We start from the raw sequence: 23,163 nt of genomic DNA, 5'->3' as shown, positions 1-23,163 counted from the left end.
TTTCCAATGGTATGTAGCAAAAATTTTGTTGATACGATAGATACAACAAGAGATCAAAATCGGCCCGTCATTTCTGAGAACTACGTTTCTTTGTTCTGTACAGACATACAGACACACACAGACTATTGCTCAGTTCGTCGATCTGAATCGATTGGTATGTAGCACTCAATTGGTGTATGCCTCAGAATTTTTTTTTTAAGTTTGAGCAAATTCTATAACCATTTTATACACAGATCTTTTTTGCGCGTTTTTATGCGATTTTTAAGCGGCTTTCTTTACGCGGATTTCCAAAGTTATGCGCTTTTTTTAGGCGAATTTTCAGTTACCCAGTTTTCTTGTTTTGTCTCAGAAATGCATAAACCGTTGCTTCCTTGGATCTGCCACCGTACCTTGATCGATGTCGTCTGTTAGGTCTTGAAACCCGGGAACGACGAAGGAAGATTCAAAAAGCTGCGTTTGTGGCGAAGATTATCAACGAAGAAATCAACTCTCCAAAAATCCTATACCTCATCGACTTCCGCGTTTCACAACAGGCTTGTTAAAACGAATATTCCATCGAGTGTTCGAACTTTCTCTCCAGTATAAAATGCGATTTTGACGAATCATCGAATAAGTTTATTGAAAAAGTGTTGAAATCCTCAATTTTATAAATTGATCGTAAATACACGCTTAAAAACAGTTACTCAAAAATTAGTAAGATCCCGCTCATCTACAGAAAAGGTGGAACAACGCTAATTTAGAGTAACTTAAATTTGATGTTTGGGTAAAATCTACTCATTTACTGAGTAATGCTTTATTTGTACATGAGCCAAAAATTGAGTAATTAGCACTCAAATTTTGAGTGAAATTTCTTTTCACATATATCAAATTAGCGTAAAAATTGCTCTTTTCTCAGTACATTGTATTTAAATATTAAATAACTGACACTCAATACTTAAAATAACCCTACTGGGTTTATTTATTATTCCGTTGTATTCTAACTTCGAGACATCATATAAAGTGACGATCGCACCTCAAGCTCAACACACGTGCCAATAATGCTCAAACACCAGTAAGACACTTATTCCTGATAAATGACAAACTTGAGCATATTCGTTTCCATTCTGAAGCACAATACGGAGCACTCCTGGACAGAGCTTAAAATTGTCACGCATTTCACAATGAAGAATCCAATCCAACAGCCTCATTTTCAATATTCTACTGTCTCATTCGTAAAAGACCGACAGCAGAACAAATGAAGAGAGACGAAACATTTTCGTTTTTCATTGAAAACAAAGAGAGAGTATAATTGTCAACGTCACTCCTTCCTCTATGATAAGACGAAACCAAACTAACGTCTGCAGGGAGCATCAGCAGAATGTCAATTCTCATTCTTTCAATTTTCAAAGTCGAGCACCACCAGGTAAAAGTTATTGTGAAACCTTTTTCTGTCATTTTCGATTCTCAAAGCTTCGGTTGAATACCGACACTGTATACTATGGAATTTTCACTGAAAACCGAAAATGACTGAAAGGGCAAATGAAAGAAAGAACACAATTTTTAAATTACTGTTCCACTTATGTCAATGACTGAACATGAATTTCGTTCTCATAGTTTACAAGCGAAACTGAAAATGACATTAATTAATCATCATTTTTGTCTATTTTGAGTCAATGAAAATTACTTTTATTAGCTCTGCTGCTGGACACAATATCTGCGTCGATGGCACAACTAAGAGCACAGTTTATCAGTTAACAAAAAATGGCACCTGTTTAGAATAAGAGTTACTCATTATCATTGATGGTAACTACTCAATTTTTGAGGTTTCTATGTAGGATTTGAAAATGAGTAACTAGTACTCTAACTCTGAGTAAATTTTTATAAGCGTGTAAAGATTTTGCTGTCAGATGAAACAAAAAAAACAAATAAACGAATAATCCTTTGGCAAAACTTTAATGGTTCTAAAAAGAACCGACTTGCAGATTTTATTCTATATTTTTACGTTTCGTCATCGACTCATTAGTGCATCAGCAGGTACCAAAACTCCCAAATGACTAAAATTTACCCGATGTTAACAACTGTTGAGTACTTTTTGTCGTCATTTATTTATTTACACCAGAAACGCCAAAATTCTGGAACAGGATTGAACTCTGCAGCTGGATTAAAAAGAATCGAATTCGAGGTCTGGGAAGAGTTCAGTTGCAAAATTCAGGTTCGGAATCTAGATCAAAAATTCAGGTCATGAATTTAGTTCTCGAATTATGAAACTGAATGCTTTTCCAGAATCCAGATTCCGAATTTAGGTCTAAATTCCAAAAAGTTCCAAATTCCATGTTCCGAATTCAGTTCCAGCAAGCAAATTTCTGAATTATGAAAGTGAATTCAGGAACTAAGGTGAAATTCAGTGGAATACGCACGTTGCGTTTTTTGAGCAATTATTCAAATTTAGAATTTAGTTTCAGACGTCAGTTTTAGAAATTAATTCCAGATTATAGGTTCAGAAGTTAAAAAGTTGACTCTGAAGCGAAGTTCAAATTCTGAAATTGGATTTAGCTCTTCGATTTATGGGATAATTTGGGATTGAAACTTCAGAATTCATTAACAAAATTCAAGATATGAATTTTGGATTTGGATTCTGGAACGGATTATTAAATCTGAACTCCGAATTTGATTTTTTGAAATGAATTCTGAACCAGAATTTACGACTTACTTTACTATGGGGCGCCTTTTCAAAATTGGCCATATGGAAGAATGGGCAGAACTTAATCGTGAATATCTCGACTTGTATTAATCCCAGCAACATAATTCTTTCACTATTTCATCAAAAATATGATCAGGAATTTAGGATAATATTTTGAACAGTGTGAGATAACCTCAAACAACTCAAAAATTAAGTTTTCTCAAAATTTGAAAACAACGCGTAAAACTATTTATTTTCGCTTGGGTTTTACGCGCAAGGACGACGATTTTGAGGTAGTCAGGCACATATCTTCAACTGAACGTTATAAAAGGGGAACCGTGGTCGAAAATCGATCATTTATTCTTGTGCGTTGGATGGTAGCATCCAACGAAAAGACGCATTCAAACAGCAGCACCGGAGAGCGCACTTTCTGTGTGGTTAAAAACTTCAAACACTCAGCTCGTAGTTCTCATTTGCCTTCCGTTCTTCAAGGCGAGAAGACACATTAAACCAGTTTTGCATCATTTGGCACTGCGAGCGGATGTGTCGATTTGTTCACAAAGCTAGTTTCAATTCAAGCAAGAACGATGACATCAGCTGCTGGTGGTTTGCAATGGAGAGAAAGAAAACAAGAAACGAAAAGTGGACAACATTATATAAAATCAGACGTTCTAATGAGTCTAAATATTATCTAAAGAACTATTAAGATTACTTCTTTGCTAATCGAAGGTAGAAATCAGCAGTTTAGTGTAAATCCAAAATAATTTGATTTGCTTCGTGAACTTTTCGCTGTGCGAAAATCGTTCGAGAAAAATGTTCCGAACTGTGCTAAATATCGTAGAGAATTCCACATTTTGGTCCTTCTAAAAGGCAGAAATGAATCCTGTACAGCATCTCGATAGTTTCTTTCAATGAAATATGCAAATCCGAAATGAGATAATCGACGTCAAAAATCATTTAAAATTGTAGTAGTCAAAAGGGGGAAAGTTTCGCAATTCACACAATCGATCAACTATCAATTCGAAAACGAAAGTGTAAAGAAATCGTGTCAGTTTTATTCGTATTCACGACATCCAGTTATGTCTCTGACATTACACACCCGTACTTTTTTTCATTAAAATTCATATTTATTTTCTTTACTTTTCACATGTTTATAAAATGGTTGAGCTCTTATTTATGCGACAGAGTACAACGTGTGCAGCTTGGCTCTTGTACTTCTTCTCCGTTCACCAATAAATCGGGTGTTCCTCAGGGCAGTAACCTTTGCCTACTACTGTTTGTGCTGTTCTTCAACGATACTGCTTTACTACTTGGCGTTGGATACAGATTGGTTTACGATGATGACTTGTAGCTGTATCTGACAGTCCGTGCTGTTGAAGATTGTGTCCATCTTCAGGAGTTCCTAGATATTTTCGTAGACTAGTGTTGACGAAACTCAGTACCGTGAAATGTTAAGTTATCACTTTTCATCGTAAAACCAATCCCATAGTATTCGACTATCAAATTGATGGACAAACGCTTGATAGAGCCGAACTTGTCAACGATCCCGGCGTTTTGTTGGATGCTAAACTCACCTTTAATCAACACCGATCAACTTTAATTTCCAAAGCAACGCGGCAACTCAGATTTTTTGCAAAAATTAGTCGGGACTTCAAGGATCCGTATTGTTTGAAAGCGTTGTATTACTCGTTGGTGCGTCGACTACTTGAAAATACGTGTTTGATTTGAAGTCCTTGCCAATTGGTTTGGAATTTGCGGGCAGAACGCGTTCAAAAAAGATTTATTCGATTTGCTTTGCGGAATCTTCCCTGGCGGGATCCTCTGGATCATCCACCGTATCCTGGCCGTTATTGTCTGATTGGACTCTAGAGCGACGTAGAAAGATACAACAAGCATTACTTATGACTAGAGTAATCAACGGTGCTTGACTAGTCTACTTCAACCCAGGTCCCATCGTACTACATTCGGACTCCATGAATCTATAACAGCATGTATCCGAGCATTTTCCAAAGTTTGAGCATCCATTCGAATTTGGGAAAACCATCGCATAAGTTTGCACTAACATTATCAAGTGTTTCTTATTTTTTAAATTGATCGTTTGTACCTCATGTTATTCATTAGTCAGATGAATTATTTCAACAAAACATCTCTAACATATTTCATTTTTGTTACAGTGCTTGGTTCGTTTTGTTTCTTATTTCGTATTTATTTCCCAACTAGCCTACAATAGCTAGATAGCAAATTTGGAGAATACTAAACTGTTGTGCTAGTCTAATAATAGCAGTATATCCAATAAAAATTAAATATCCAACATAATACAATATTTCCACTGAGAACTAGGTGGGTCCGTATTTTCTGGAGACAGTAAACCAACGCTTACTTGATCTACTCACGTTTCAGAGAAAGAAAGAGCGCGTCCGATTACATCAAAGTGTCGTATAAACACAATAACCTGTCTCACGTTTATACAAATTTTAATTATAAACTCGCACAAAATATTTCAGAGCAACGCTTAATCTACGTTCAGATAGTTATTTATAGATTGTAATCATGCTGCAGTTTCTGAGAGTTTTGACAATAGTTGATGAGAATTTCGAATAACTAGTACCATTCAGTGGATGTGAGAGTGAGTGTGGAACCATAAAATTTTCTAGATATCGTTTGATTTTATTATGCTATTACAAATTCAAAATAGAATGTCGGTTAAAAAATACAATCTTCGCGAATCAGATTTGAAAAATTCATCCCTTGAAGGCGCCTGCGCTCTAGCCGATGACTACGACACAACACGACACAGTTCATTCATAGATAGCCCCCCACACCAGAAATTATCCACGTTTATCCGAAAACATCCGTGTGCTCTGCCGAACGTTGCAACTCTGCTCGGAACAGTGCAATGTGATGCATGCCAAAAACAAATATCATCGGGCAACGCTTGTATTAGTGCACTGCACCGACCAGCGAGACTGTTGTTTGAAATTTATCATCATGACTTGAGCATGGGCCTGTTAATCATCGTTGGGCCACCGAACGCAAACCATGGCTGATACGCGACAGACAGGCTGGAACAGTGTAAACATGGAAGCCACGGTAAACATGCGAACAGGTAAAACTTATCAGTAATAGTAGTTTTGGCTGGGCCATCTTCAAAACAGACAATTCGGGTCTAACGCAGTCATTGACTTGAAAATAGTATGCGTTGCACCGTCCAGTTCGTTAGGCCATCTGACCTAGTTGAGGTCCTATCGATTTTAGGACTTGCATACAGCTAGGTTCGATCTGACCCAATTTTGTTTTGATACTAATTGTGTACGGGAACACCTCCGGGCTTCAAACTTTTGCTGGCAGTTCAAACTCGACTGTTGTCCGGGCGTGACGAAATTCGTAGTTCATTATTTACAAGCACCACGTTATATTTTTAGGTATTTTTCCGTAACAGCCAGTTCTCACAACCTTGGACGCAGCTTTCGAGCGTGGCGAAGAGCGAGTACTCTGTTGTTAGTGGCAGATTAGCCGCAGTTTCAAAGTTGATTCAAGACGAAGCGTGCGACGAATTCCTGGGTGATCTGCGAGTGAGTGAAAGTGTTTACTGTAGAAAAATTATTGTTTCCAATCGTTCTCAAGTTCAAGCAAAACAAAGCTAAGGGAAATTACATAACAAGTTACATATAGTTGCATATGTGCGCCCAAAGAATGAAGCGTTACTTTCAATGGTGATGGGAAATGCAATTTGATAGTAATTAATACTAATACTAGCATGCAGCTTGCTAGCTTCAGTATAGGCATTCGTACCGACATTGTTGGATTGAAAACGGCGGTCGTTCCCGACTCAATAGGATGCAATTTTTCTATCAATGAGTAACAAAGCAATCATAAATAATGTTGTGTTTTTTGAAGTGCCTTTGAAATTGTAGTGGACAGAGAAGGAAGATCAAGGACAAACGTTGATGATATAATACTTAGAATTTCAGATGTCAAAAGTTGAACCTGTTGAAGTTTTTTTTGTGTTAAGCAGTTAAGTTGAAGTTTTTTTTGTGTTAAGCAGAAACAATTCTTACTTAATGAAAAGTATTTCAATACAATAAACGCGAACATTTCAACATGAGATAAAGGCATATAGTACGATAGGCCTTTGTGAATGTTACAAATTATAATACTCATTGCTCGTCCATATAACTTTAATGTACAGTTTTTCAAGTAAGAGCATAGCGGTGATTATTTGCAGCCAGTAAATCATAGACAGGCAATATTTTCGGCGAACCAAATTTTTCCGAATACGTCGACTGAGCAGGTCCAAATCACAGGGTCAATTCTTTCGAAGCTTCAGCTTGATAAGAGCCCAAAAATTATGCTCGATAGAATTCGCACCAGCGTTGCCAGGTCATTCTTCCGAAAATCTGTATGCGGCGCACAAATTTATCTGTACCATATCGGTATCAGAATCTCTGCTACATAAGTACCAGGAAAATGTCACTAAGGCTCATTTAAGGCTGTGAACCATTTCACGGTTAATTTTAACTTTTGGTTAAAATCTGACACTTGAGTGGTTATTTGGTGTCGAGTAGTTAAATTTGACTAAATCTGTGGCCCATTTCAAAATTTGACGGACGGAAAGTTATTTGGGTTTATTTTCCACTGGAAATAATTTCAACTAAAAAATTAGTATTAGAATTTTCATTGCGAGATTTTTTTCAGTGTTGGAAAATAACTATCGATCTGTCAAAAATAACCATGCTCTCGAGCAGGGTTATTTTTGACAACATCAAATTAACCACTCGAGTGTCAGATTTTAACCAAAAGTTAAAATTAACCGCGAAATGGTTCACAGCCCAAGTAAGCAAAAAAAAAGGGTCCACGACAACCTTTTATCATACCTATCAAAACTAAAACCAAAAATCGGTATTGCGGTATAGAAATCAAAAATTGGTATAAATATCGAGAAATCGGTATACCTTGAAACGTTGATTCGCAGGGGTTTTTGAAAATTGTGAATATTTTTTTTATGAACAATTTTGTTATGAAAAAATGCGGTTTTGTTTTCAAAGGACTGCCATTTTACAGAAAATCAATTAATTGAAAAACCCCTACGTACCTCTGTGGAAATAACTATCGAGAATATTCTGTAGAATTTTTGAACCGATTGGTCAAGATTTACTTGACTTATGTTTCCGGCCGTCAAAAAGCAGCACTTTCGCGGCATTTGCCAAGCCGCCATTTTGTTTTTCAATTTTTGAAACTGATCATTTTTTGTACTTAAACCCACATATTAAAAGGGGCTTTATACAAAATTCGGATTACTCCATTTTGGTCCTCAAGACGTTCTCATAGATGGGAACCCAATCTACGAAATTAGAAACAATATACTCGAATTTAATACTTAAAACTCGAGTAGTGAGCATTATTATTCGAAATTCGAAAGAATCTTTCGTATGATATATGCCCTAATCACTTGTTGGTATCAATTTGTCTATTCACATAATCAATAAATGATGGTTGCAATTGATTTTCAAGACTAGAACTTTGTAAGCAGAAAAATCTATTATCGAAAGTTGTTTAAGATGAGCAAAATTACGAAAAACTACAAGGATCAGCCCCATGGGATCGTTCGATTTATTGATGTGGAACAAGGCAACCAATATCTTCAATCAAACAGTTCTATCAATCGTAATACTTTTGATTGGGCAATTGCACGAGAATCTTCTTAGATCGATCCTTATTAGGAACCAACGTCGAACACGCCTTGATTTGTATTTGTCTTGTATCCGATGAAATTTTATCAAATGAAAAATTACTGTGGGCAAAAAGTAGTAAGACTTTTGAAATCCATTTCGTGCGGAAATCTTATTCGTCGAATTTTTTTTCTAGGTTGGTATGACTATCAGTGACATCTGTACCAAGTGTCACGTCAAAATATTAATTAGTGTTTAGTATACGTCTGTTTTTCTAAAGTATTTAAAGTGCAATTGGCGATTTTCACAATAGGTGAAATTATTCAACAAAGAAGTTCCATTAAATGCGGAATAAAATCCCTGGTACCGAAACGTTCGGAATGTTGCAAAAGGCCTTTGGTGATAATTGTATGAGGTGTACAACTTTGCTTCCGCCGTTTTTTTTCCAAAATTAAAAGCTTTATTGCGAAAAAGTGCTTACAGATGTATTATTCAAAGTATTGTCCGTCGCTAGCGACAACTTTCCCCCATCTTTCCGGCAATTTTCGGATTCCGGCTCGAAAAAAGGAGTCCTCTTTTGACGCTATCCATGAAGCAGTCCATTTTTCCAACTCTTCGAAGGATTGAAAATGTTGATCTGCCAGGCCGTGTGTCATCGAACGGAATAGGTGGAAGTCAGAAGGGGCGACATCTGGGGAATACGGCGGGTGGGGCAAGACTTCCCATTTCAGCGTTTCCAGGTACTTTTTGACCACATTTGCGACGTTAGTCCGAGCATTGTCGTGTTGGAGGATGACTTTGTCATGTCGCTCTTGATATTGTGGCCGCTTTTCATTTAGCGCGCGACTAAGGCGCATCAGTTGCGTTCGGTAGCGATCTCCTGTGATGGTTTCACCCGGTTTTAAGAGCTCGTAGTAAATCACACCGTGCTGATCCCACCAAATACAAATTATAACTTTGGCGTCGTGAATATTCGGTTTTGCCTTCGACGAAGTAGCATGCCCGGGCTTTCTCCATGATTTTCTGCGTTTAGGATTATCGTATCGAACCCACTTTTCATCACCGGTTACGATTCGATGTAAAAACCCCTTACGATTTTGCCTTTGAAGCAGTTGCTCACATACAAATAGACAGCGCTCGATGTCCCTCGGTTTCAACTCGTACGGCACCCCGAGACGTTTTGAAATGGCTTGCTGACTAACTCCCAACGATTCGGCAGGCTCTTCTTAGGGTTTGGCACGAATCTTCATCAAGCAATGCTTCTAGTTGTTCATCTTTGAAGGTTTTTTCTCTTCCCCAACCATGTTTGTCTTCGACATCGAAATCACCATTTTTAAAACGTTGAAACCACTCCCGACACGTTCTTTTACTCAGAGTAGCATCACCGTAAGTTTCAGAGAGCATTCGATGTGCTTCAGCTGCATTTTTTTTCGAATTGTAACAGAAAAGTAAAACTTCCCGCAAATGGCGAGAATTGGGCACATAAACCGACATTTTCGTGCGTGAATAATACGAAAACAAGAAGAACTGTCATTGAATCGGCGATGACAATTCGTTAGCCACTGTACACACTCACTTTAAAGGCATTATCATCTGAGTATTTTGACCAGTCTCAGCCGGTACAGCCACCTATCGGAAAAGGGCGGAAGCAAAGTTGTACACCTGATATGTCGCTAGCAAGCGTTTTTGATTAGTGCAAGTTGTTCAAAGAGGCTCAAGAACTCGTTAACGACGAACCACGTCAAAGCAAGTCAAAAATCATGCACCGTCGCATACTGCATTTATTCTTCGTGATTTTTTCGAAAAAAAAATTCAATCAATACCATCTTGCAACCACCGAATTCGCCTGATTTAACTCCGTGTAACTTCTATTCAGCTATTTAGCAAACTCAAACCACCGTTCCGGGGAAGCCGTTTTGAGTCAATTGAAGACATCAAACGTGAATCACTACGCGCATTGAAGGCTATTCCAAAAATTGACTTTAACAACTGTTATGAGGATTGGGCAAAACGTTGGCAAAAGTGGTTTTGGGCCGAGGGCGATTATTTTAAGGGGAACGGAATAAATTTGGAAGATTCTATTCACCAAGCTTGTGTTCAAGTTTTGCATGTATGCGTTAACTTTTTATTTTGAATGTGTAACATTTGTAGTCGCTTTACGGTTTCACGATTTGGGTTGAAGCGATAAACTTTTCCTCATAAACCGAATTCATCTAATTTAAATTCGAAATTAATCTTAAGCATTCAAGATTCACCCTGAGACAGTTTCAGGCTTCTCAGGCAAAAATGACAGTAAAACTTTTGAATAATTTTCTGTGAAATTTTTAAGCCTATTGGAACGAAACTTTGGAAGTTATGGACCTTTATCTATGGTTATCTCATTCTACGAAGAAGCAAGAGCTCAGTGCACAGTCCCCAGATTTCTACTTCGATTCACTTCAAAACTTGACTAAACATTCTTCGTTATAATAAATTATAAAAGAAAAAATATGATTTTTTGAAAATGTTAGACCCTGCGGGCTCCCTGGAGTAATTAATTGTTTCAATTGATTTTATAGACAAAAACCTTTAAACGCGTTTTCCTCGAAAGCAGGTTTTGAAAGTCCGTGTCCATCGTCATTCAAAAACTACTGCACTAATTTTTTTCAAATTTTCCACACACTTTCTACATATAAAATACAGCTATAAAATGGTGGTTTTTTTCGTGAAAAATCGTAGTTTTCACTTTGAACAACAACCAAAAATTTAAAATCAAAAAGAAACGTTGGGGTCTAGAAAAACTTCTACTCTAACTATGCTGCGTTCGTTTGTTCACTTCTGATTAGTCTGCGCTGAGATACAGTGGACACTGCAAATCATGATTTTTCAGAAGCGTTCTCAAAAATACCTCTTCACCGACTTATTTCTCAATATTTTTCCACGAAAAAATTACAAAATGTTGTTCGAATGATGCTTTTTATCATGCAAAACATTTGAATTTATTTTGTTGAACGATAATTCTGGAAAAAATCGCAAAAATGATGGTTTTTTCATCGTTTAGACCATACCCCCCCCCCCTCCTCTTCTCCCCCCTTAAGTCACGCGCGTGCGAGTTAATAACAATTGTTCACAGGAAACCAGTTAGAGCTCCAAATCATTTTATAGCGCTTTGAATATACAAAATTCTACTCACGGTCATACACAGATAAAAATCCATTGCCAATATCGCGATTAAAAATTATAAAAATCATGAAATATGCCTTTTCTTGAGATCATGCCTATTATGCATGATTTCATGAGCAAAATGATTCATTATCATGCAAGTTTCAATGGAATTGATCATGGTATGAATCATTTTTCTTATGAAATCATGAACTATAGACATGATCTCATGAAAAGATATGTTTCATGATATCATGATTTTTTAATCATGTTACTGGCATTGGATCTTACGACCGAGAAGCTAGAACTTGTTGATCAATTGCACAGAAGTGACCGTCAGAAGTAAGGACCAATAGTTGCTACTGAGCAATTCCGGAAATTAACAGCAGAAAAAGTGACAAATTCAGGATAGACTTTCGTCAGTTTGAATGAAACATTGCTCCAAGTCGACTCAAAACTGTCTTTTTAAAAGGGCGATTGTATTTTTACATCCAATTTTCTTAAAACCGTGGTAGCCTCGGAACTGTAAATTGGACAAAAATGTTGTAGGAAGTTAATCGGGCACTCTAAAAAATATACACTGAGCTGAACTAAAGTAGTCCGCCCGTAGTTGCACTTCGTAATTGAGCTAGTGAGTGAAAATTCACAATGAACCAAGAAAATGATGCTTGGGAGTAACTAATCCTTATAACTATGCATGTCCACTCACTCGAAACTTTTCTTTAAATGACCAATAACGATGCCGGCCACGACTAGAGGCTGTGCCACTCAGGGTGTCCGGATATACGAATTTTTCAGTATTCTACAGATTTTCAAGTACATTGATAAAATGTACTGAATTTCATCCGGGTTTTGCACAAAATACTGATTTTATACATATTTTTTAGACTGTCGGGCTTTTCCATAAGTATAAGTGTAATATTACAGAAAGTTTTGCCTACATTATCATAAAGCTTGCTTCAGATAGAATTGGAACAAAGACAATTGCCTGTATTTCCGTTATTTATTATTGAATTCAAGATCTTTTTTTATACAAATGTAGCGTTTTCTTCATACTTTTAAGAAAAAATACGGATAAAATTATTCGTCACGGTTTCTAAGGAATTCTCGATCTTTTTCGTGTAACACGGCTCATTAGGCGGCGCACACCTTCTTCGTCCATCGTTTTAGCTATCTAATCCCACCAGGTCACCATCTGATTGATGTCTTTGACAACCTTTCCCTTTGCCTTGAGTCTCCTCTTCATGATTACCCAGTATTTCTCAATAGGGCGGAACTGGGGGCAGTTGGGTGGGTTAAGGGTTTTCGGAACCTTTCTCTGCCTACCATTCTTGAACGACTTTGCTGTAAAGACAACTTGCCAAACCTGACCAAAACATTACGGAATGGTCGTGGGATCGAATGAACGGCAAAATTCGTTTTTGGAGACACTCTTTTTGGTATAGTTCCGATGTCATTGTTTTATTTGTACCGAAAACTTTCGGTTTTTTGCCACAGCTGCAAATGCCCTACCAAATCATAAATTTTCTTGCAAATTTGTCGGCAAAAACAAATTTAAATTTGGCTGGAACATCCCCCCGAGCCGTTGCCAAGTAAAATTTTTGATCAGGGATTGGCCCCAAAGTCAGGCTTGACATAGGTTTCATCGTCCATCAGAAGACACCCGTAGCACTTGGTCAGCACCTGGTCATAATGTTTCCGAGCACGAATTTTGACCACACTCTTCTGTTTCATGGTCCGATTTGGCTGTTTGCTAGCTCGATACGACTTGATTCCTTCCCGGAGTCGAGTTCTCTTCAGGGTACTATGGGCAGCGTCGAATTTTCTGGCCAAATCACGGTCCGACAGATTAGGATTCCTCTTAATCGTCTTCAAAATCTTACCACGCAGTTTCCGGTCGACAATTCCACTCCGATGATTGGCTTGAGGCTTCCGAATCGTCGTCAATGTTTCCTTATACCGTTTGATAACGCGCCATACGGTATTTCTAGGCAATTTCAGCTGTTTAGCTAGCCAGATGCAGACCTGAATGGATTTTCAAAATAACTGAGCAGAATTTTTTCTCTTCTTTCGGCTTTCATGTTGATTGTTCACAAAGTACAGTCGATTTGCGGAATGTCAAAAATCATACGTGAAGCTGACAAAATTCCCAACACGTGGGCGTCAAGAACTTCCAAATCCGTCCACCAGGAGCGCCACAATATGAGCAAAAGTTTGTTCCAATTCGTGATTAATCATCGATCGGACCCATTACGGGCGAAAAATTTCATTAGGTTGAATCATTGAAGACTTGCACAAGTTACACTCAGTCGAACTAATTAACTGTTGAATTTTCCGAATGTTCCTGAAGTTTGTCGTACATGTACACACATTGTGCATTCTGCACATCCAATGCACTAATGCGTCTTACCATCAGTCTCTCTCTCCTCTCGACGGGTTCTTGCAGATTCTCTATTTCAATTAGGTGATTAACACTGAAAATTGTGTCAAACTTTTCTACGAACAATGAGAGAAAAATTTACACCAAAATTTTATGTTTTCTCCTGGATGTAATTAGGTACTTCAATGAGTGCAATAAAGATAGAGAAAATTTACTCTGTATAGAGCTACATTTTTTCGTTTTCAATAATTCAATTTCGTTCAAACATCAAAACATCACCCTGAGCTGAGCTAAACTGAGCTGAAGTAAATCACCCGTAGTTGCACTTCGTAATGACCGAATGAGTGGAGATGTACAATGAACCAAGAAAATTAAGCTTGGGAGAAGCAAATCAATTTCACTGTACATACCTACTCACTCCTAACTTTTCATTAAACGATCAATAACGACGCCGGCTACAACCAAAGGCTGTGCTACTAAGGAAAAGGAAGGAATGTTAGTCCAATACTCTTTGTTTCTAGAGACCACGGGTACCACAGCTTCGCGGGATAGGAGATGTGTTAGTAGGGAGGGAGAGATCCGGATATGTTTTGGTAAACAATATCACAAGAGTAGATTTTCGATACTCAGGAGAAATATAATAACGCAATATAAGTAGGAAAAATATAGAATATCTCTAAGCAACGATCGCACCAGTATCCTTTTTCTTCTATTCGCATTGCTGTTAACAACGCGAGATGAAACACGACTACTGAAAAAATAAAATAAAATAAACACTCGCGAATGGGTTTGCTGCAGACCAATTTTAGATTTTCAACTTGAATAACACGTATGACTTGTAAAGTTCACATATTTCATAGAAATCTGATAACACCGACAATGATATGCAGACGGCGCTTCGATCTGTTAATATCGTTGAATTTTGAGGCGGTAAATTCTCAGTTTCCGCCGCTTGAGCATTTTTAATTGTGCGAGTCAACATTATTCAATAAAAAGCACTCTCACTACTGAGCACACATTTGCCACACCTGCACTATCACTCAAAATAAGTGTTTCGACCAAGTTTTTTACTATACGTATTAAACAGTACATTGACATTAGACTTTTTTGAAAACAGCACTTAGACACCGCATCGTACTCCCAGTGATGCCAACTCCTCTCTCTAAAAAAAGGCGGGTGGGTAATGTCAGAGACATAACTGGATGTCGTGAATACGAAAACAACTGACATGTTCCTTAACACTTCCGAATATCAATTGTATGAACTATGCACGCATTTCCCTTTTTCACATTTTTCGCAAAAACAAAGAAAGCTTCACTTGATCTCGATTACTGTGAATTTCACACAGCGAAAAGTGCACAAATCTAAGCAAACTATTCTTAATTTGCAGTAAACTGAGGATATTTCCCTACGATTTGCAAACAACAAATCCTAATAGTTCTTTAGAAAACTTTTAAGAGCCATTAGAACGGCTGATACTGTGCAATGCTCTCCACCGTTGTTTTTTTTTCCCAATGCTAATGACTGGCAGCTGTGACGTAATCGCTCTTGTCGAAAGCGTGCAGACGACACAAAACACATCTGCTCGCAGTGGCGATACAATCCAAACTGATTCAAGTTTTGTTGAGAGGCTTGTTTCTACCTGATTTCGTTTGTAGCTTTTTCACTAATGGGCGGTCCTAACGGCTATAAAAATAGCCGCATACAGAATTTAAATGTCGATTATTTCATTTCGGATTTGCATATTTTATTGAAAGAAACTATCAATATGCTGTAGGGATTCGTTTCCAGCATTCAGAAGAGTCAAATTGCGTAATTCTCTATGACATTAAACTCTGGAACATTTTTCGCAAAAAAAGGCTTCACTTGATCTCGATTACTGTGAATTTCACACAGCGAAAAGTGCACAAATCTAAGCAAACTGTTCTTGATTTGCAGTAAACTGAGGATATTTCCCTACGATTTGCGAACAACAAATCCTAATAGTTCTTTAGAAAACTTTTAGAGCCATTAGAACGGCTGATATTGTGCAATGCTCTCCACCGTTGTTTTTTTCCCACTGCTAATGACTGGCAACTGTGACGTAATCGCTCTTGTCGAAAGCGTGCAGACGACACAAAACACATCTGCTCGCAGTGGCGATTGAATCCAAACTGATTGAATTTTTGTTAAGAGATTTCCTTTTATGTGATTTCGTTTGTAGCTTTTTCACTAATGGGCGGTCCTAACGGCTATAAAAATAGCCGCATACAGAATTTTATTGTCGATTATTTCATTTCGGATTTGCATAATTTATTGAAAGAAATTATCAATATGCTGTAGGGATTCGGTTCTAGCATTCACAAGGACCAAATTGAGGAACTCTATTTGGCCCGTCGCTGCTGGTTGATGATTCCACTCCCACGACGTCTGCTTCCATCGAACGCACGAAAAGAAATGATCGATTTTCGACCACGGTTCCCCTTTTATACGCATTCAGTTGAAGATATGTGCCTGACTACCTCAAAATCGTCGTCCTTGCGCGAAAAACCCAAGCGAAAAACCCAAGCGAAAGGTAAGGTGTTTTCCGCGTTGTTTTCAAATTTTAAGAAAACTTAATTTTTGAGTTGTTTGTGGTTATCGCACACTGTTCAAAATATTATCCTGAATTCCTGATCATATTTTTGATGAAATGGTGAAAGAATTATGTTGCTACCATTAATACAAGTCGAGATATTCACGATTAAGTTCTGCCCATTCTTCCATATGGCTAATTTTGAAAAGGCGCCCCATAGTAAAGTAAGTCGTATTCACGACAAAAATAGTCTGGTCTTTTTACATACATACTTCACTTGGCCGAGTGAGCCGTTTTTTGTTAGTTGCAATATTTTTTCATTATTGGATCTCGTTTTGGGGGATCGAAGCGTCCATTCCCATCCCAAAAATGGGATTCATCAACCTAAAAAGTTTGTTCTTACGGTCAAACACGCTGAGTACTCGAAAATCTTTCTTCTCTTGGCCGTGTAGGACAAAAAGTATAGACTTGTATAGAGCAAGTTAAGCTGCAAGTTACGGGATTTCAATTCGTTACTGAGTCCGTAGAAATCCCTATTAGAAGTCGCAACACGCCCTTTCACCTTAAGGCATCATTGTCATTTGTATAAAATAGAATGATCTGAGCTTCACTTCCACTAACTTTAAAATCCATTAATTTTTAATACCTGCGAATCCTTCTATCACACAATGAATTATATTATAGACTGACTACTTTCGCACCAAATTCCAATTTGTGTATCAACCAATTTAAGGACTGTTCGGTCGGAAGACAAACTAAAACAAACATCACCCCTTTGTTCGTGTTCCAGACAGCAGAATGCAGACCCATTCAAATCGTTCCCCTTTTGCTTACGGCATTTAGAAGGAACAACGTAAAATTACTCCCTGCCCGATCAAACGGGTCGGAATTTGAATAACAAGACGCACTTCTCGAAAGATCTTCTTTGTCCACCACGTTTACTACGCTATTAGAGGGCATACCGGTGAACAATTTTCGTTTTATTCCGTGGAACTTTACTTTGGTTCACCTAAACGGTGGGATGTTTCTTTCTTGTATATCAATTTTGAAACAATGTTTCATTATTGCTTAAAGGACTTTGGAAGTGGTTTATCATTCATCACTTCAAAATGTCAATATTTTTCGCCAACACTATACAAAAAATTTATTGGGAGCGGGTCATTTCGCCGAAAGCCATTTCGCCGATAGTCGGAAGCAGTGGCCTCTTGCATACAAACCTGTAAACGCCTCGTCTGCCCGGTCTACTCAAAGTTAGGTTTGTTTGCTTTAGTTAGGTCCGAACGAGCGGTAGAGAGGTTGGGCAACACACGAACCAAAAAGATGTGGCGAAGCCGCATTAGATTTTGGCATTAAAAATGCCTTACTCTTCGCTATATGGGGCCGGGTGTCAATTTAAAGTTTCAAAAATAGTCGCGTAACCTTTTTGTGTCATAATTTTGAACGTTAATAACTCGGTCATTTGTTGATGGATTGTTATAATTTAGCAACCAATCGATTCGAAAACTTTTAATTTAAACATATATGACGACGTCGTTTCAGTATTTCAATAGCATACTATTGAAAAAATGGTTGGAATCGACCTATGTTTTCATCCACCAATCCCTGTTGTACAAAATGACGTCAACTTCTTGTTCGGCATAGAAGGCTTTGCATCATGCATAAAAAACACCATATCGTTATGCGTAGTATGAAGAGAAATCTATAAATATATGCTGCAAATAATTTCTTAATTTCAGTTGATGCTTGACTGTGAATGAAACAAGTCGCTCGTCAAGTGAGCTGATGACTTGATTGTATATGCGTTCACTTGCTGGATTGTCGCTTTTGCATTATGTGTTGGTGAAATTTCCTGTTGTCTGCGCAACACCGTGTTCGCTTGAGTATCTTATATATATCCTAGCTATTGAAGAACCGAATCAGCGTGGTTACCGATTCTTTTAAAATATCCCTTCTATTTAGCAAATTTTTGGTCGATTTTGCCATTAAAAATGCCTTACACTTCGCTTCCCGAGGCTGGGTGTCAATTTAAAACATGCAAAACTAATCGCGTAACATTTCTCTGTCATAATTTTGAACGCTTATAACTCAGCCATTTGTTGATGGATTTATATAATTCAACAAACAATCGATTCGGAAACATTTAACTTAAACTAATGAGATAACGTCATTTGAATATTTCAATTGCATACCATTGAAAAATTGGTTTGAATTGAGTATTTTATTTTGGTTCTCTGGTAACTATCAGGTCAATTTAGAATTATCGGCGATAGATTTTTCGGATCTAATTTGCAGCGCTTTTTCATCGATGATTTGTTAATGGATTTTCCTCGTCTAAATGATTCCAAAGCTTCAATATTGTAAGCTTCAAAATGTTTTAATTTGGCAACGGATCGGTTTGCATACTTAAATCTCCATTACCATATGAATTAAACGGTGGCGCGCAAATGGATTCAGTATAAAGTTGTGTGATGATGATAATCATAGATATTTCTTTTTCATTGTATGTGACTGAATAAGTTGTTGTCCCACCAGGAATTAAACGCTTCATAAGATTCAAAATTGAATTCTGAAAATTCTAAAAGCGGCCTCCTCGGTTTAGTATAAATGAGTTTCACAGGCTCACATATACAGTACAATTAGATGCAATATCGTATAGTTTCAAAGATAAACTCAAGGTAAGCTTACCTGCGATTTTACATGTATCGTTTGAATAGGAACCCTCGTAGAATTTGGTTAACCGCCAGTTTCAGTTCAATTATTATTTGCTTCAAAACAATAAGCGTCTGATGGTTACACGCATTGTAACTATGACAATGTTCATTCATGTGTTAATAACATCAAGTTACAATATGAACAAAATTTCGGAATTTTGTTGCGTATCCATTCCGTATATTCCTAATATGCCAAAGCGAGAATCAATGTAAGTAACTAAATATTTTATGCGGACTGTTTCACATTTTTCTTCCTCGTATTGTTGCCATATTATTTACCGACACTTTCTGGTTTACTGGTACAACATTTTTCGTTAAAATAAATAAAATCTTCTCTAGGATCGATTAACTGGTTATAAAATTAATAAGTTTGTACGTTTCTCGAAAATTATTATCATACAATAAAATAGTTTCATTTGTTCAGGTTTAAATCTTTAGGTTGTTTGTATTTAAAATTGAGCTTTCAAGTAACTTTGAATTCAGCATAATTGACTTCTAGTTAAAGGACGTTATTCAAAACTTAACAATGTAAAAATTTGTGGAAAGAAATCAAAATTGAATAGAATCAATTATCAAGAAATTGCTAACAATCTAAGCGCTTAAACTAGAGCAAGTTTGTAATTAGTCAAATGAATAAGTTTTTAGTTTAGTGTATCATCATCATCATTTTCTTTATTTTTGTATTAATTATGAAGACCCTAGAAACGTTCCATTTTTAATGTTACTGTGCTCGGTCGTGTCTTGAATACAACCCTCTAATTTTTTTTTTCATTTTCACTCAATAAACGGAAAATATCACATTCTCTTGTTTTGGCAGATACACCTATGCAATTGCTTTGATGCTTAGTAGCTAATAGTCAAAAAGTTTTCTTGGGAACTTCGTTGTGATGTTCATGAATCATTCCAGAAGTAAAATTGTAGGTCAACAAACGGCGTTATTATCTTTCATTTGTATTTATTTTAAATCAATTTCAATTACGATATTAGAACAATTGAATGATTCGGCGAAATGACCCTTTCGGCGAAATGGCTTTCGGCGAAACGGCTTTCGGCGAAATGACCCTGATCCCACTTTAAGAATATTAGACTTTGATCATTGGAACTCCCTCTGGGAAATAAGAATAGAAAAATGCGACTTGTCGGTTACGTCACTTATATCATTATATGTACGGAACCAATAGCGTGAGCCTTATGATCTTCGAAATTGATCAATGGCCAAATAGAAGATGTCCAACAAGCTACTTGATAAATTTGTTCAATTCGGTAGAAAGAAGCACATGGACACACAGACATTTTACAATCTTGTCGAGTTAAGCCGAATGGTATACAGAACCCGGAGCTCGGATTTGCCAGAAAGACAAAATGATATAGTTATAATAAGAAAATAAAGCCTGTTTTAATCCACCTATGTGCATGTGTTATATGTGCATAGCATGAAACACTACAAGGTATAGCCTTTTGGGTTTGTCGGAACTGTTGATGTAGGACTACACAACTATTGTGAAAATCATTGTTAATTTCTCTTTGGAACATTTGAGCAGTAGATATTTGAATTCTCACTACTATATAGAAAACCAAGACGTTGTCCTACGTCAAAATATGTGATACCAGTACAGTGAATAGTACGTCAAAATATATGATACCAGTACAGAAACGAACACTCACATTCTATTAAATTTGGACCTTCCAATCAAAAATTTTCGGGAATGGCAATCTTCGTCAAAGAGCAAATTTAAGGTAGAAGAGGAAATTTCTCAATGAGTAAATCAATCAAGGAAATTGTCCTTTTTATCCAAGCCAAAATTTTGAAATTCGCAGGATTACTCTCGAAAAACGATCGCAGTATGCATGCGCGTTGGACGTGGAAAATTTTCACTCCTGTCAAATTTGTTTGTATAATGTTTTTTTTTCATTTTCAGTCTTAATTATTGTGATTCTGTGTGTTGGATTGTTGATTACAATTAACTAGTGATCATGGAAATTGGACTTCAAATTTGACATGAGGTTGTCGGTGATATTGTTCTTATTTTAATTTTAATGTTTTTCACATTGCGATGACACCCGAATCGCACACTTCAGTTTGAGTTAGTATGATATCAATTCTCAATACTATTTCCAAAATGGCTCTTATTTGTCTCGGTCTCGGTCCATAGCTGCTCGTCGCCAGCCACTCAAGGCACGGATGCTTTTGATATCACCCTCCACTTGATCGATCCACCTTGCTCGCTGCGCTCCTCTTCTTCTTATACCAGTTGGATTAGATTCAAGAACCATTTTCACTGGACTGTCGTCCGACATCCTCATGACATGCCCAGCCCATCGTAGACGTCCTATTTTAGCTTTCCGTACGATGGTTTCCGTCATCTTCTCAAGGTCATCGTCAGCGAAGCCAAAAAGTTGTACGAACTTTCGTAAGATCGTGCCACTCGTGTCGATCCTCGCTCTTCGAATCACACCTTCCAAGGCAATATTGAACAAGACACAAGAGAGTCCATCACCTTACCGAGGGCTCCGAGATTTGAAGGGACTCGAGAGCGTCCCAGATACTCGGACGTAGCACATCACTCTGTCCATCGTTACTTTGACCAATTGCGTCAGTTTATCCGGGAAACCGTATTCGTGCATTATCTGCCATAGCTGTTCTCGATCATTTGTTTCGTATGCTGCTTTGAAGTCAATGAATAGGTGATGCGTGGGTACGTTGTATTCACGATACTTCTGTAGTACTTGTCTTATCGCGAATATGTGATCCGGGCTCCACTAAATCCCGCTTGGTACGACCCTACGAATTCCTTAGCTATTGGTGATTGACGACGGCAAAGGATTTAAGAGAGTACCTTGTAGGCGGCGTTCAGCAATGTGATTGCGCGGTAATAGCAACAATCTAGCTTATCGCCCTTTTTGTAGACGGGACATACCACTCCATCCATCCATTCCTGCGGTAGAATCTCCTCCTCCATGTTTGAGCAGCTCGCCTGGTAACTGGTCATTGCCTGCGGCTTTGTTGTTCCTCAGCTTGCCGATCTCCTCACTTATCTCCGACAGATCAGGTCCTGGGAATCTGTCGTCGGCTGAGCGTGCTCCCAGATTGATTCCTGTGCCGTTCTCTGTATCTTGTGCTTTGCCATTCAGATGCTCGTCATAGTACTGCTTCCACCTGTCGAACACCTTACGTTCGTTTGTGAGAAGGTTACCACTGGTATCTCTGCACATTTCGTTCTGTGGCGTGTAGCCTCTACGTGAGCTACCTCCGCGGGAGGCTGCAAAGATTACGCATCGTTGACCGTTATCGTTTGTTACCGCGTGCAGGCTCTCCAGCCCGATCACGGGCCTGTACATTGCCTCCCGGCCTACCTGAACATTCATGTCGCCGATGACGAGTATTACATCCCGCCGTGGACAGCTGTCGTAGATTCGTTCCAGCTGCGCGTAAAATGCTTCCTTCTCGTCATCGGGTCTCGTGTCATGTGGGCAGTGCACGTTGATGATGCTACAATTGAAGAAAAGGCCCTTCATCTTCAATACGCATATCCTATCACTGATTGACTGCCACCCAATCACGTGCTGACACATCTTGCCCAACACTATAAATCCCGTTCCTAGAACGCAGGTTGTACCACAGCTCTGGTAGAGGGTAGCCGCTCGATGCCCACTCCCGCCCAACAAAGTTCCTGCAGTGCTACGATATCGAAGTCGCGGATTTGAAGCCCATAATGCAGCATTCGGTCGTATCCTGGGAAGCGAAGCGATTTGCAGTTCCATGTGGTAAGCTTCCAATCGTAGTCCTTTGTTCGTCGTCTAGGTCTTTGCCGATTATTCCGAGTCGTAACAGATCGGCTGAAAAGTTCGTATCGTTTCTATGAAAGGGCGCCACTAGAATTAAATCCATACCATTTTCAGTTAGTACCAACCTTCAAAAGATACGTGCATAAATTTGACAGCTGTCTGATTATTAGTTTGTGAGATATTGCATTTTGAGTGAAACTACTTTTGTTAATGTGAAAAAAATGGAAAAAAGGAATTTCGTGTGTTAATGAAACACTACTTTT

The 23,163-nt window shown here is 38.0% G+C and overlaps 2 protein-coding genes across 5 annotated transcripts in view; one reads left to right on the top strand and one right to left on the bottom strand.

Moving 5' to 3' along the window:
* LOC131435011 (ADP-ribose glycohydrolase OARD1-like) overlaps window positions 1–23,163 on the bottom strand; it is a 41,525-nt gene that overhangs the window by 2,186 nt on the left and 16,176 nt on the right. The window contains exon 1 of one of the 2 annotated variants that reach the window (XM_058602453.1): window positions 17,050–17,133. The exons of the other annotated variant lie outside the window; for it this stretch is intronic. The gene's annotated coding sequence lies outside the window, so the exon portion shown is untranslated. Of the gene's footprint in view, window positions 1–17,049; window positions 17,134–23,163 lie in introns of those variants that run through there. 2 annotated transcript variants of the gene reach the window in all.
* LOC131435008 (uncharacterized oxidoreductase YjmC) overlaps window positions 5,640–23,163 on the top strand; it is a 33,045-nt gene continuing 15,521 nt past the window's right edge. The window contains exon 1 of one of the 3 annotated variants that reach the window (XM_058602450.1): window positions 5,640–5,765. The gene's annotated coding sequence lies outside the window, so the exon portion shown is untranslated. Of the gene's footprint in view, window positions 5,766–5,970; window positions 6,232–6,456; window positions 6,674–23,163 lie in introns of those variants that run through there. The other 2 variants (XM_058602448.1, XM_058602449.1) reach the window with 2 other exon arrangements.

Source organism: Malaya genurostris, chromosome 3 (genome assembly GCF_030247185.1).
Source record: "Malaya genurostris strain Urasoe2022 chromosome 3, Malgen_1.1, whole genome shotgun sequence".
Taxonomy (NCBI): Eukaryota; Metazoa; Arthropoda; class Insecta; order Diptera; family Culicidae; genus Malaya; species Malaya genurostris.
Note: the sequence above shows the minus strand (reverse complement) of the source record. Positions and strands in the feature narration are given on the sequence as shown.